The 17431-nt window shown below is 29.0% G+C and overlaps 1 pseudogene; it reads left to right on the forward strand.

Annotated features, from left to right (window-relative positions):
- Positions 1-1666: 1666 nt before the first annotated feature.
- LOC113375806 lies at positions 1667-15325 on the forward strand (annotated as a pseudogene).
- The last annotated feature ends 2106 nt before the right edge of the window (positions 15326-17431 follow it).

The raw sequence follows: 17431 nt of genomic DNA on the forward strand, positions 1-17431 counted from the left end.
ATATATGACTTAATCATACTTTGGTGTTTGAGCAATACCTCAGGACAGACAGATACAAAATAATTATAACATAAAAAATCAAGTTCCCAATCCAATTGTGCAAAAAAATCATTAGTCAAATATTAAGCTAAATTCCCATACTAACTTGTGTGCAGGTGATTGAGTTAATTAAAAATATTTATCATAATTTGGTCTTATCAGAATATTCTTTAATAGGGCTATAAATCCTGGTTTCGTGAGTCAAGATTTATGAGATGAGTGAGTCATTTATATTATGAGAATGTTTTATTGCTTTAATTAAAAAAAAACATTGTCTATTACATATGGATTCTCTGCAACATATTTTCTTGTTATTGTTTTCAAAATTGATTCTGTTAATTTGAATTGATATAGAATAAGATGTATATCGGATTCATTTGAATATAAATATTATATTGTCTTTTTCAGTTTTTATGGCACAAACGGGAACTCTTCCTATGCACAACAAGTGCTTACACATTGGATTGGGAAAATCGAAAGAATCTCCTTACAGTTAATAGGCTATCACTCAGGTTATGGAATAATTATAATATAGAACAGTTTCTGCAACGTATTTTCTTGTTTGAATGTATTTCATTGTTTTCAAAATTGATGATAATTGAATTGATGAAGTATAATAAGATGTACATCAGATTAATTTTAATATAAATATTATATTGTCTTTTTCAGTTTTTATGGCACAAAAGGGAACTCTTTGAATTCGATTAGAGAAATTAAAGAATATTCTTACAGGTGATAAGTTATCACTCAGGGCACAGTTACGGAATAATTATAATATAGAAGATTTTCTGCAACATATTTTCTTGTTTAAAGCTATTTCATTATTTTCAAAATTGATTATGATAATTTGAATTGATGAAGTATAATAAGATGTGTATCACATTAATTTGAATATAAATATTTTATAGTCTTTTTCAGTTTTTATGGTACAAAAGGGAACTCTTTGAATGGACTACAGGTGCTTACGAATTCGATTAGAGAAATTAAAAAATATTCTTACAGGTAATAAGTTATCACACAGGTCACAGTTACAGAATAATTATAACATAAAATATGATTTTTTTCCAATACAATACATGAAAAGATATAGTAAACACTTTTATTTAGGTGCTATCTGGTATTCTGCACAATTTGCTAGAAGGAATAGAAATAAGCACAATAATTGAAAGGAACGCAAAGCTGATACGAAAGAACAAATGTTATTGTGTATATAATATGTTAGTCCAGTCATTTAAGCTTAAATTAGGTAAGAATCTCGGAATTCGAGATACCCAGCTGTAAGTCTGTAAATACTTGTATATTGACACCCTAAAGTTGTCTGAAAACCTACATAAAGTAAACATGTGTAGGTTTTAAGACATCTTTTAGGTGTCAATATATAAGTATTTACAGACTTACAGCTGGGTATCTCAAATTCCGAGGTAAACTTACTATAATGACTGAACTAGTTACAAATGTATATTATTAAATATTATAAAACTAATACCACCAATCAGCTGTCAGCACTTAACTGTCATCTTTTAATAATCATTTCAGTTGTTAGGTTATGTAACTGATAACGTAGGAAGCATTTTATCTGTCGAAAGAGATAAGAACGAACGTATTGAATTGAGTGATATATTGTCTAACTTATTTAATGGTGCTTTGTACCGAACAACAATCGAGTGCGAATTCAACTAGTTTAAATTTAAATTATTACAATTATCAAAATGGCGATGCTAAAAACCTTAGCTAACCTACGACTTCTTGCAAATGTTTGTGACAAACCTCAAATAGTTTCTGCTTGTGCGAATTTGTGCTCATCATCATATCGTATCCTTTTGATAAAATAATTTCATTTTATTTATTGTGTGACCTTGCATATGGAATGTGTTTAGTTTTATAGTTTTATTAAAATGTAGAGATCAAAGTGCATTTGTTTTAGTTTTTGACGTTTCATTTTGACAGTGAAAGTAGTGTTTACACTGCAGTGGAAATATACCTTTTGGTAACTGAAATATAATTTGAATCGTGATAAGTTCTGAATTTAAAAATTCAAGGCACCAGGAATTATAATATAAAAGATTTATTGTTCAAATTACATATGTAATATAATAATTTATTATATATTTAATTATTATGATGATCCTAGAATAATCTCGGACAAATAGCGGGAGTGTACCACCACCGCGAGACCGGCGCCAAATTTAAAATTCAAAGTGGGGAAACATTTGTGAAATAAAGAAACGATTATTAATTTCTTTTATATTGATTGTAATTTATTTTGATTCAAAGATATTTTACAACTATTCTAAATAAACGAAAAATAGTGTATTTATCATATTTTTTAGAAACACATGCTTCCACTTTTAATGATTTGTCCTATATATCTCAACATTTCAAAAATAGTGTATTTATCATATTTTTTAGAAACAAATGCTTCCACTTTTAATGATATATCCTTTATTAAATCTAAATTATGGTCCTACAATTAATAATCTAGGATAGCTGGTGGTAGACATTTCCGCGAAGCCGGCGCCAAATTTAAAGTGATTCAAAATTCAAAGTGGAGAAACATTTGTTTCCGAAAGACATTTGTGAAAACAAAGATTATTAATTTTTTTCTATCGATTGTAATTTATTTTGATTCAAAGATATGTTACGCTATTCTAAATAAATGAAAAATAGTGTATTTATTACGTTTTTTCAGAAACAAATGCTTCCACTTTTAATGGTTTGTCCTATATTACATCTAAACCTTTCGTAAATCAGTTCAATTCACAATTTATATTCATTTAAAAATTGAAAAAGAAGTCTGAAATAAAATTTATAATTTTTTTTAATTTATGCATTTTTTCATACATTAATGAACTCTTTTTCTTTGAATTATTCAAATATTTTTTATTATCAAAATATTTGGAGAATTACTAATTCTCCTAATTTTTTCTTAACTTTGCGAATGAGAATTTTATGTTTTTTCTAGAAAACCCGATTTGCTAATTTTATATTTTCTCCACGTTACAAATCATTCTGAATAATTTATTTTAAAATGTGTTTATGTGAGCCAAAATTCGATCTTTCGTCGACGTTTTCCCAAAAACCGCTGTACGGATATGAAATTTTTTTTTTATTATATAGTAATTTTTACACCTGACCTAATAAGTAAAATTGTAGGATAAAAACATTACTTTTTAAATACAAAACTTTCTGATTTCAAAAATTTTAAAAGCCATTTCATGGAGTTCGATAAGAACTCGCGTTGATTAGTTTTGCATGACGATCGGCTGAGCCGTTTCGTTAGAATTAGCAGAAAAGTGCAGAATGATTTTTTCACTTTTTCTCAAACAATCTGGAATCAATTTTGAAAATTCAAAAACCGTAAGAGAGATATCAGTTTAGAAACGAGCTAATAAATAATTTTTGTTAGTTTTTGATAAAGATCGGCTGGGCCGTTTCTACTTTCATTTTTGGACGATTTTTTGATAATAGAATAGAATTTCTGGTTCAATGCACATCCTAAAATATTGTGGGCTTACCAAAAGCGGTTTATAAAAATTCATCAAGATTTTGAACTTATCATTGGACCTGTTAAATTTCAAAATTTTATTTTAAAAGTAACTAAATCTAAATTCTTTCTGATTATGTCGATTATTTACAAGTATAGAGATTTTTTTGCAACTTTCCTCAAGGAAAAATGTTTTAGATATTTATAGGTTTTAAAATAGGTTTTAAATATTTGTGCAAATGAATTCGAATTACTCTGAAAGGAAGTTAAAAGTAAAATCGTAACTTTTTAAATTGACGATTTAATTTTATTATTGCCATTTCAATAACTTTAATTTTATGGAACATTTCTAATATACTTGATAAAATTTAAATCGATGACAAAAGCCAAGTACTTTAATCTATATTAGCTATATTATTATACGTGTTCAACGAAATAATTAAAAATCAAGTAAATTAATTAAAAATATTTTTATTTATTATATACCTATGTATTTCCAATATTACAAAAATAATATTTCCTTAATTTTTTTATCATTTATTCAATGTTGGATAAAGGTTCAGCATCAAGTAAAGGTATGTTGTCTTATGTGCTCATAAAATTAAAAATACAAAACATTTTGATAAATAATTAATTTTTGCATTTTTATTCAGTGGCTTTTAACTGGGAAGATCCACTCAATTTAGACTCTCAACTAACAGAAGATGAAATCGCAATTAGAGATTCATTCAGAAGTTATTGCCAAGAAAAATTGTTACCTCGGGTTATTAAGGCAAATAGAGAAGAAAGTAAGTGTGAAATAGATATAAGTACTTTGCGATATTAATTTTTAATTCCAAATTGTTATTTTGTAGTTTTCGACAAAGAAATAATGAAAGAAGTCGGAGCAATGGGAACATTGGGATGCACCATTGAAGGATACGGATGTGCTGGTGTTTCTAGTGTTGCATATGGACTTTTAACCCGAGAAATTGAAAGAATAGATTCTGCTTATAGATCTGCTATAAGTGTCCAGAGTTCTTTAAGCATGGGCGCGATACACGATTATGGAACTGATGCCCAGAAAGACAAATACCTCGAAAGAATGGGTAAAATCTAAATGACTTATGTAAGTAGACACACTAATTTACATTACAACATTCCCTAGCTCGTGGTGAGTTAATTGGTTGTTTTGGTCTAACGGAACCCAACCATGGTAGCGATCCTGGTTCAATGGAAACCAGAGCCAAGCACGATAAAGCTAATCACGTGTATAGGTTAAATGGAAGCAAAACATGGATCACCAGTTCGCCAATTGCTGATATCTTGATCGTATGGGCAAAATGTGAAGACAATCAAATCCGTGGTTTCATCATAGAACGCGAAGTCAGTTCTAAAGGATTGTCGACTCCAAAAATCGAGGGCAAATTCTCATTGCGTGCCTCTGCCACGGGTATGATTTTGATGGACGATGTAGAAGTTCCAGAAGAAAATCTTTTACCAAAGGTGGGAGGATGGAACATCTATCATTTACCACTATTTCCATTACCCATTTTGCAATGTCTTAATCTAAATCTGTACTAAGTATTAGATTTCAATTTTTTCCCCTAGGTGCAAGGTCTAAAAGGACCCTTCGGGTGCTTAAACAATGCCCGTTACGGAATCGCATGGGGCGCTTTGGGGCTGCTGAAGCCTGCCTAATTGCAGCAAGGGAATATACCCTTGATAGGAAACAATTTAAAAGACCATTAGCAGCCAATCAACTGATGCAAAAGAAGATGGCTGATATGTTGACTGAAATAGCCTTAGGTTTACATGCGTGTTTACAAGTCGGCAGGCTAAAGGATAAAGGATTGTGAGTACAAAAAACTTAATAAAATTTTCCATGACATGTAATTTGAAATATTACACGAATTTGGTTAAGTGTGAATAAATTTTAAAAATAGATATGCAAATAAATGATTGCGCGATTCAGATTAATATGTCAAGGTCGTTCTTTATCATTTTACTTTAAAGTGCATAACACTTGCGGCATCAAGATAAGATAAAAGAAAATTCAGTAGAAAAATTTGAACAAGTTAAATTACAAATTATTATTATAACAATGTTTAAACATTCAAACTTTTTCATAAATTATTTGTCCAGAAATTGTTTAATTTATAATTAAAAAACAAATGTTTCTATATGCAAGTTAACACACAAATTTTATCAATTGGAAATTTGAATTTCTATAAGATTGTCTGTCATATAACAGTAGAAAGTAGATATAATCCTGTATTATATTTCTTGATAATATGGCCTTCCATAAAAAAAAGATGATTTGATTGATTTTTAATTTTCCATTATGTAATGATTCGTCAGCCAATTATCATGGTGTATTGACTATAGCTCTTTATTAGTATCCTTGTCCAAAATAGTACTTTTGGACTAGAGATTTTGTTCATATAGTTTTACCTTATACTTTTGCGTTATCTGCAATGAACTTCATTAAAACCACGTGCTCTAATACAATACTGTTTCCATGTAATTTTTAATACCGAATTGATAAGATAAGAAGATATCGCTTTGAGATATGATCTGCTATGAGGACATGTGATTTTCCTATTGATATCGATATAAGGATTTATTAACACTAGAAAGACGGACGAATTGAATATACCTACATGGCCTGAAAACAGTCAAAATGACTGCGTCGTGAAAAAAATAAATAATGCGTTTAGAAATTTGTTTAAAATTAATTTTTATTATTTCACGTACTATTTACATTTATACAAATTATCTATAAGTGCTAAAAATAAAAAAATAGTTCATCTGAAAAAAAAGTTCATTATTTTTACAATTCATGCAAATATAATTTGAGATCTTTTTATGAGTACATTTTCCGCAAACATATTTGTTGCAACTTTGACACGTATTATTAGTTTTATTATTATTACAAAGTCTTATTTGGCAAATTTTTCTTTTATTACGATTGGTATTTGCATGATATCTGTTGGTCATCATTTTCCTTTGATTTTTTTTGTGTTGATGTCGTGTAGTCCGCGGAAAGCTGTTCTGCCAATTCAAACAAAAACTGTTCTCTAACGATTTGTTTTCTTTGGATTTTCATTCCTGTCGCTTCCTTGTAAAGAATCCAGGCATTTATCGCAGACAAATCCGAAATATTGAAAAATATTTGCACCTACGTGAACTGGATTTCACGGTATATTTTCTTTACCTTTGATCTGTCATGTCTTCTTGCCGACCATAAATAAGTCAATTTTAAATTTTTTGCCTCATAGGCCCCACAAGCATATAAAATTCCAATAAATGCACGTATTTCCGGTAACGATGTTGTCCAATCGTACCCCAAAATTCGACTGCCCTCTTCTTCTGTGCACTGTTTTATGTGTTTGATAATATAATTATCTATTATCAACGAAAATGCACTGACAAGATCGCCTGTGATAATATTCTTTTTTGCATAGCTTGTTGGCCCTTTCACACCCTTGAAAACACAATTAGATGATGACCTTCCTGGAGTACCACCTTCGGCAATTTCTGTCCATACAGTACCATCGACAGCTGTTTCCGTTTCTTGAATTCTTTCATCAGTTTCTGAGCCACTTAGCACCCTCCTGCATACACTGATGGCACTTTCATTTTCATCAATAGTGATCACCTCTTCATCGCTTCCCTCAGAATTAGATGATTCACGAGGAATATAATCCGATTCATCTTCAGATGATTATGCCCAATTTTCTGCATTTGATTCTATGTCAGAACACTCTTCACTTATGTTTGTTAGCTTTTGCAATAATTCACTTCTCTTCGACATTTTATTTATAAGTTCTAAAAAATCAACTGAACAACGCGTTACTCTGAAAGTTACTACGTGAAAAAGACCGGTCTAATGCCAATACTTACCAAAATTCGGTTATTTCTATGTAACAAATGCATTATTGCTCATTCGAGATGAATGAACGCGAGATAACGATTTGCAATACAATAACAAAGCCGTTTGTTTATGTAAAATTTCTATAGCAGTCAAAATGACTGTTTTCCGTCCATGTAGGCATAACATGTAAGAATATTGAAAATAAAAGTGAGATAAGGCAAATAATACGATTTATCTACGCATTTATATGTTGTATAAAAAGTCACAAAATTTCACGAAGCTGCGACTTCAAATACATAGTTATTTTTATGTTTGAAAATGGAAAACAGTCAAAATGACTGCGTCCGTCTTTCTAGTGTTAAAGAATTTTAATTTTAATATATGTATGCAATAAACGTAGCAAATATTTATCTAGTATTAATTTATTTATATTAGTTCCGGAATTCTCAAAATTAAATTCGATTTTTTGTTTAAATAAAAATGTACATTCAACATTTGCAAATGGTGAATTTATAAGGTTTAATAAGAAAAATCCAAATTGCTAATTTTATGTTTCCTCGACGTTTCAAGTCATTCTCAATCATTTAACATGGAAATTGGAAAAGGTGTGTGTGTGAGTAGTAGTAGATAAAACTTGAACTTTCGTCAAGGTTTCCTTAGAAACGGCTGCAAAGAATTAAAAAATTTAAAAGCCATTCAATAAAATTTGATCAGGATTCGCATTGATTAGTTTCATACGATGGTCGTCTTTGCCGTTTCTTTATATTTGCAGATAAATGCAAAAATTTTCTTCAACATTTTTGCCAACAAATCCTGAACCAATTTTGAAATTTCAAATTTCATACGAAAAATATTAGTTGGGAATTGGTCTGGTTAATTTTTGGTAATGATCAACTGGACCCATACTTTGTACTTAATTGTTTGGCGATTTTAATGAAACTTTGTCTATTTGCATGACGGGTTAATTTTATAGTCTTAACGAATATCCTAAAATATTATAGGCCTACGAAAAGTGGGTTCAATTTCAAAAAATTATTAAAGTTTGGAATAATCAGTGCCCTTAGGACGTACGCCATCTATATTCTGTTCTGTGTTTTGTACTGATCACCGTTGACATTAAAAGTGGCTAAATCTCAATTCTTAGTTCCTTAAGTCGAAATGCCACTTGGTTTATATTGCCCCCACAAATCTCAAAATTAAATTCATTTTTTCGTTTAAATGAAATTCAAAATCCAAACGTTTATAATGACAAATTTACCAGATTTTTTTTTAAAAAAAACTAAAGGAGTGATATCTGAAATCACTTCCCTTCAGATGTTTTTAGTAATATTATCTCCAAAATATTTTTGTGGCTGCATTTTTTACTATGTAAGTATCTCCATAATTTTGTAACATAAAACGTACAAGGTAATAGATAAAATACAATATATCATTACGATGACTTAACATGACAAGCAAAAAAACTTCGTTTTTTATTCATGGGTTCACGAACGAGTAACAATAAAGGCCTTTAATCAAAACACTGTAAAAGTTATACGGGTAGAAAAGAACGCAGTCATAATATTGCACCTGAGGTATAAAGGTACAATCAGGGACTAACTAAATAAAATGAACAAACACAAGACGCAGTCATTAATCAAATGAAATGAATAGAAAATACTTCTAGTCAAGTATCGAAATACTGACTTGTGAGAATGTGTCTTGTGTTATTCTTATAAGATGACATATGGGTATGTCTTATTTTTTCTTTTTGGAAGAAGTGTTGAACTTCATTTTTTTATCATACATAAACAAACATATTGCCATTATTAAATACATTAATTAGGAGCATGTTACAATTAGTAAAACCCACGCAAATTAAACATAATGCTTCGTACCTGTTGAATGAAATTACTAAATTTAATTGATTATAGAATAACGATAACATAAGGTAAATAAAAATAATAACAAAAATATCGATATTAAATTAAATTTTTTGTATGTAAAATAAAATTACTTGGCAAGGTGGATTTTCAGGTGAAAACAAACTTCTCATTTGGAAAAGTAATAATAAATAGGTTGGAGAGAAAGTCTCCCGTGATTAAATTTTATCAAAAAGACAATAGTGACAATAAAACATCATCGACTCTCATCGACAAAAACAAAATAAATTTAGCTATCAGATCAAGATGTGATTTTAAGAATAAGATCTATAAATCTAGTTTAACAAAAAAATTATAATATTAGAGTCAGATAATTATCTCTTTAAAATAATTGTTTTATACTAATATCCAATTATAATATTGCTAATGACAAACATCTATAAAAATTACACGTTTGAACGGGCTTTTAATCACAAGACTTGAAGGCTATAAAATATAAGAGTTGTTCAAATAAATTTTATAATTCGATAAAATTTGAAGTTCTAAAATTACCATCTTTAATCGCTTATTTAATTAATATCACATCGCTTACCATATTAATATTTTTACATAATTGATTCCAGTTATTAATTGTCATATGTAAGTTAAAGATTTACTTGAAAGAATTGACATAATATACTGGTAAACAAAAAATGAAAAAATAATGAATAAATAAGTGCTCCAGAAATTAATACCGACCTATACAACAATAAAGCATTATGACGTAACCATATAGATTAGATTTATACTAGAATCTAACTTTTTTTATTCCACAATATAATTTACAAGTGTCTTTAGTAGACAATTGCAAATTTAATAAATACATGACAATGAGTAGAAGCCACCAGTGTTGCTTTTACTTTGAACTAAAAATGCACTATATAAAAAATAGCAGTCGTAAAATTAAAATTAAAACTAGCAGAGTTCCAGTTGGTATATTCTGTTGTCTTCTTAGAAAATAACAGCCAATAAGAGAAATATCTTCAAGAAATATAAGAAAACCACAAATCCTACCTTTTACAGCAATTTAGCAGCAATTTGGCAGCCACTTCAGTACTCCTATTACACATCACTAAACAAACTAAAACATTTCACATTTCACATTTTACACTAAAACAGTTCACATTTTTATAAGCAATAACATTTCACAGATATCCGAATAAATAAAGCACTTTTTGATTTGCCAAAAATAACGCACTTTATATTTATTATTGTATTGTTCAAAACATTTGGGAATCCTTACTAACTCTGGTTCCGATTCTAACCTAATTTGCACTGATGTTTTGGGGGAGCATGCACAACCTGAAACTATTCAAGGATAATAAATAAACACAATACTATTCAAATTTATGGATACGAAATTATAAATATGAATGATTTGTCATATTTTAAATTTTGGCGGTTTATTGACAGCTCACATAGGGTGTCGAAAAAATGAAATAGTAAATGTCCTCGGGATTACACAGATTGTAATTCAAATAGAAATTCTAAAATGATAAAAACCGATAGCTTATGTTCTTGACTAACTTATAATTTTTTATTTATTTGAACGAGCATCACATTTTAAGAGTTCTATTAGTTGTAGCGATCATGTTCTTTAAATTCATGGCTTTTTTAGAAAAAAATTCAAAGATCGGTCTATATCTATTTATGAATTTTATTATTAGAAATTCTGTAATAATATTAATTTTTATTCTAATTCAGGAATGTCGAGAAATTTCAGTGGGAAACATATCGTCTACTGACTATGCCCTTTAAAATAGGCCAATGTTATGGCAAGGCTATGTTACGTAGCGCTTTTCATACAAAATGGTATAAATACTGTCAAAATGCCAAGTGGTCGCTTTGCAGTCAGACGTTTTCGATAGAAAACCAAACCTAGAAAACTCAAATGTCAAAAAACAATGTTATCATAACTGCATCTTGGCGAAGCGGGATAATAACATATGAGTGAAGTTGCATTTCATGCCTAAAACGGCGGATCGCACAGCAAATACATGGTATTTTGACAGTATTTAGTACCATTTTGTATGAGAAGCGCTACGTAACATTGGTCTATTTCACGGCAGAATTGGCACCTAAATTGATCCTCTATGTGTATCGAACATATGTTGGTAAAAATTTGGCTTTCAAATGTTTTTAAAACAGCACGCTATTTGTTCATTAGTGTAGTAGCAACCTGAAATCCACATAAATTCCACATGGGTGTCACAGCACCACATGGGCACGCTTGTGGATTTCAGATTGCTACCGCCGCTCAAATCACACGGTGTTCACTGGGCTGCTTGCATCTTTTACATCTTATATTTTAATTAGCAAATTTTAAATGCCCTAACCTAGTGTTTCTTGGTGGCAACCCAGTGGTTATCCACTTGGTGATGATATTTGTATTAAATTTTTCTAATAGTGATGTCACATACATACATATTTTGCAGCAATATTACTTGGAATCTAATTTATATCTATAATTTCAAGCAAAATCTGATATAACTACTGATAACATTTCATTTACATGTGAAATCTTATAATTTTCAGAGTGGCCCCCGAAATGATTTCACTGATCAAACGTAACAATTCCGGCAAGGCCCTGGAGATAGCTCGCGTTGCACGCGACATGCTCGGGGCGAACGGCATCGCCGACGAATATCACGTTATCAGGCATTGCATGAATCTCGAAGCGGTCAACACATACGAAGGTGAGGATATAAAATGAAATATCATCAATATTATTATTTTTATATTTATATAACAGCGTATGCATCAGAACTACATGTTCTATGAGGTGTGTTTGCTATCATACGTTCTAACCTAGCATTTTTCTCAAGAGGGCAACCCAGCAGTCCACCACTCTTTTTTTTGTGTTGACTACATATTTACATTAGATATGTAAAGGGTACGCCATCTAACTTTTTTTTTCAAAAATAATTCAAATGTGTGCCAATTATTTTCAAAAAAAATATAAGAAAATAGTCAGTAGTTTTTTGTATCATTCTCACAAAAAAAGTTATTTGACCAACCCTGTATATCTAATAGTTTTTGCGTGTATGTGTTGCAGCAACGCCCACCAAAGGTGATTTTTATTTCATTAGGAGATTATATACGAAATCCATAACTTAAAGTTAAAATCATACTGCTTGATATCGAGCTGTCAGGTTAAGATCGAACCCAAGACTAGTTTGTGGCTATTAAAGAAAATCTACTGAATATTCTGGATTTTCTTCATTATCCTATTGATATCATGAAATGAAAAAATAACTAGGTGTAAGTGGCATTTTGCCTTAAAAAAAGTTGGATGTGAATTGATTTTTAGTAACTTTTTAAAGTGTAACGATAGAATTTTATTGAAAAACAAGGCTATAATCTTAACTTCGATGAAATTTTATAAATAAACCGCTTTTTGTAGGCCTATAACATTTTAGAATATTCTTTAAGACCAAGAACTATAATCATGAAAAGTTTCATTAAAATCGTGAAAAAAATTTTTTCGATTAATTACAAAAAAACGGCCACCAACGATTATTAACTGATATCTTTAGAAAAGTTTTTGAATTTTCAAAATCGGTTCAGGATTTCTGGCTAAACGGGATTTTTGGACGAATAATGTTGCTTTTTCTGGCATAGAAACAGCTCGGCCGATCGTTTTTAATTTTTGGAAACGGTTTATTAGAAGAATGTTTATGAGAAAATATCGACGAGGAGTTTTTTGGTCCATATATACACGCACAAACATCATAATTATACTTTTCCAATCTTGGTGCCAAACGATTTAGAATGACTTAAAAACATAAAATTAGCAAATCGGATTTTCTGGCGAGAAAAAAAAACTTTGTTTTGGGATGGGTAAATATTTTATTACCATGGTAACGAGGGCTATAACGATAACTAAGTATTATGATTTATTTACATTTTTGCAACACCCCCTGCGCCCCTCTTCATTTTTCTAAGAATCTAATTTTATCAACTGATATCATAATTCATGTGTCAGGCTACAAATTTATATAAAATATTATGTCAAAATATGCATGAAAATCATTATTTATTCATTCTTTTTTTATATCATTTCAAAGCTTTTAATTTTTTTTTTTTTTTTTTTGAAATTTTAAAAGCAGCCCTTTTTGCAACAAGCTTGCGCCCCGCCTAAGGGATTGCGTATAGGTCCCACAAGTTGGAAACCACGGATTTACCTGTTGAATACCATCTTCAAATTTAATAAATATTTATTATATTTCAAGAAAGCGAGAAACTGGTTGTCTCGCATTCGTCTAACAAAAATAAAGAGAACGAATAACGTTCAGCAATAATTAACGTGCAAAAATCTCCCCAATTAGCAACATTTGCTTCCGTATGACATATATTTGTGCTCAACTTTGCAATCCACGATCTTCTTTCTATTTTTGTCAACAAATTTGAATCAATATTTAGTATTCCTAAAGAATTCCATGCAGGTTTTTCTGATACAACGTATCTCGCGCATTGACAATGATGCAGATAATTAATTCATCTTAAGATATATAATTCCTGTTTATAATTAATATTTGCATAACTAGACACCATAACTCACTTTGCATAATTATAGTCATAAACCTGTGTCACAGTAATAAATAAACTGGTATATATTCGTAACAACTTGATGTTAAGCATTCGTTCAGTTGTATTTAGATAAATAATTAATAATTACAATTGTTCCTTCGCTGGTTTTCAAACTTATAAAATATAGTTAATACTAAAATTATAACAATAATAAATATTAAAATTTTATATAAATTGTATTTTCAAACATTTAACCCTACTGTTTAAGAACGTAGGCTAGCACAAACTAGTCCTGAGTTTCATCCCAATCTCGGTCAGCTCGATATCAAGCAGTATGATATCAAATTTCTTCATGAGGTTATATATCTCAATTATAATCTCAAGTGAAAATTGCCTTAGCATTGCTGCAAAATATATAGGGTTGGGCGGGGCACAAAGGTCCAATTTGACTTTAGGTATTTATACTGTCTAATTCAAATGAACTACATCACAAAGCATAACACGTGTCTAACCAACAACTATCGAACTATGTTCATTAAAAGTTGATTCCTAATACTAAAAATGTGTTTCTTTATTGTTTTTTTTTTACTTTGTTATCTGTCCCTTTTACACCTTTAAATAGAACAGCATATTTTAAAGGAATTTTACAAATTAATAGCTACATTATTCAACCAATAAAAAATATAAATTTTATAGGTACATTTTTTCAGAGATAACACTGTATAACCTTGATCTGGTATTTCGTAGGTACATTTTTTTACAGAGATAACACTGTATATAACCTTGATCTGGTATTTTGTTAGAAATATTAATCAGCTAAGTTGTAACAATTATTTATTTAATTTAACTCTTGTAAAATTGCTTTTTTAACTTAATTCACTTTTATATTTACTATTTTTGGGGTTGCCCCCTCGAGAAAAATACTGGGTTAATATGTACGATAACAAAGACAGCTCATTGAACAAGTAATTATTATCGCTTTTTATAAAAAAAATCAATAACGCGTTTTTTCATTACTTATTTTCAATGCAATGTGTTTATTTGTGCTTCATCATTGTGTATCGCTTAATTAATTTCACTTTTTTTTTGATAAAATTTAATTATTATTTGTTCTTGAGCTCAGTTTAATTTTTCATATAACCGAAAAGTTTAAGGTTAAAAATTAATCAAATTTAACCTATTCTGAAATTATAAATTCATTAATTTATAACGAGTTTGTTATTCTTACTAATTAAGCACTCAGTTGCCTAATAAAATTTGTGACTACACGTCGACTTTTTATGCAGTCGATTTATTGATACCAGAATGCCAAACAAGTTTTATTATGATGTAATAAATTAGTTATGATCACAATTAATAATATGTCAAATAAATTTAATATTTTTCAGGTACACATGATATCCACGCACTTATTCTAGGAAGAGCTATCACAGGCATTGCTGCATTTTCATAACTGAGAAATTCGCAAATAAATCAATCAATATAATTGATACATAAATTAATTGAGGTGTGACGATATATTGAAATACGAATATCGATATTTATGATGAATGATGACTGATTTTAAAATGATGCATAATAATTATTTAATAAATAATAGTTAAGCAAAACTATTTTAAACTTTTGTTTCCAATAAAATATTAAATCAATTACTATATATAAATCAAAATATATTATCGATATATTTTCGTTGCCATAAGCGAAATATCAAAGAAAATATTGCTTGTATCGTTACATCTGTACTTAAATTATGTATGTTTCAAAACTTAATATTACAAAGTATTTTTAAGTATTATCAGGGACTTTCTAATGCCATAAAAATTTATAAAAATTACTATTTTTCGAGAAATACATTTACAATAAATATATTTTATATAAAATTTTGTACATAAATAGCGATAAGTCTATATGTTTTGTACTAACAATTGCATTTTGACTGATTGTGAGATAGATTTCATTGTTAAAAATTGATATTTCATATTGTTCATATAAATTATTCATAACTTAAATTGTATAAATTATATTTTTATACAATACTAGTAATAAATTCAAAATATGCAAAAGTCTGTGTTTTATCTAAGAGAGTTGAGAGTTAAATAATACATCTAAAGGAGATTATTATATTTTTTCCTACATATTTAATATCTAAAAATAATAATATAAACACTATAATTTTTTATTTATATTAATAATAAATGTGACATAGGTTTAAGGCACGTTACAATAAAAAAATACTGATATTTAAAAATCGTTCTTGATAAAGAATTTAAAAAAAAATGCACTAAAACATTTTAGGTTTCTTTCGATATATTGATAGTACAAAATGTGGGAATTAAATAATTATAATAAAGGCATTGGAATCCAAAAAAAAAAAACAAATTGGAATCCTTTTGGAAAACTTTAAATTTAAAATTATTTAATAAAATTCAATGAAATTTCATGAAATTTAACTTTTATTACTAAATTTTATCTTTGGTTAAAATATTGATTCCATTTCAAAAACGCTATTTTCCGGTATTTTCCAGCCTTGATCACATTTCAAAAATTTCCAATTTATTCTATTTGCTATAAAAAAACTAGTGGTGTTTGGCAACGTGCCATAAACCAAATTGCTGAAACTTTTCGACGTTAATTTAAAATTTTGAAAATTTTGAAAATGTGTCGAAAGTGTCGAAAAAAATTATTTGACTATATAAGCAAACTTTAAATATTATAAACATTGGTACGGAACCCAAAAAATTGGGTTAAAAACTTTAGACTTATTATTGAAATCTCTATAAAATATCTGATATTTGATATGCTTATGTTTAATGATCATTTTTGGCCGCGAAATGGCATGTTCTTTCAACTTATTTATGGATCTCCAAAACCGATAGACCTGCCTTTACATAAAAATTTATTAATTCTTCATTCCGTCAATACAAGTGAAATGTTTTTAGAATCATTCAAATCGGACGCTCCGTTCTCTCAAAGACTGAATTTCCTTTTTTGGCAATTTAATGAGAATTGAATGTTTTATTGAATCATTCAAATCGGTTGATCCGTGCTTTTTAAATCGACGACAAAAATTTATATCCATACGCATGCACACATACACACATAGATACAACATCCATTTTTTTAAGGTGTGCCAAAATGTTGAGGAGGCTTGATATACAATTTTTTTTATTTCGATTTTTTTTTACTTACTCTACGGGAAGTTAAAAATTGTAATGTAGGGGAAAAGTACAACAACTTTCCTTGTATTATACATGAAAATCATTTTTACCGAAGATTTAGTGAAAAGTTTCAAATAAAATTAACTTTTTGTCAAGTAAATTCAGTTTTTACAGTTGATTCACCAACTGTTGATTGAAAAAGTGTACCATCGCAAATGTTTTTTGCAGCCGCCTTTGTTTCTCAAAAACAATAATGTGTTCCATTAATTATCGTAAATTTCAGTAACAATAAACAGTTGTTTATATATGTCGGTTTCTATGTGTCTGCCTTTGAAAACAAAATAGAAATTAACATGTAACGGAAATGAGACGCGCATCATAAAGCACATAATTATAAATGATTATGCAATCAACTGACTAATAACGAAAATGTTCCGTACTCTGTTAATGAGGTTGTGCACCC

Source organism: Ctenocephalides felis, unplaced genomic scaffold, assembly GCF_003426905.1.
Source record: "Ctenocephalides felis isolate EL2017-DRISC unplaced genomic scaffold, ASM342690v1 CF-g0.4_SCAFFOLD_01886, whole genome shotgun sequence".
In the NCBI taxonomy this organism is placed as follows: domain Eukaryota; kingdom Metazoa; phylum Arthropoda; class Insecta; order Siphonaptera; family Pulicidae; genus Ctenocephalides; species Ctenocephalides felis.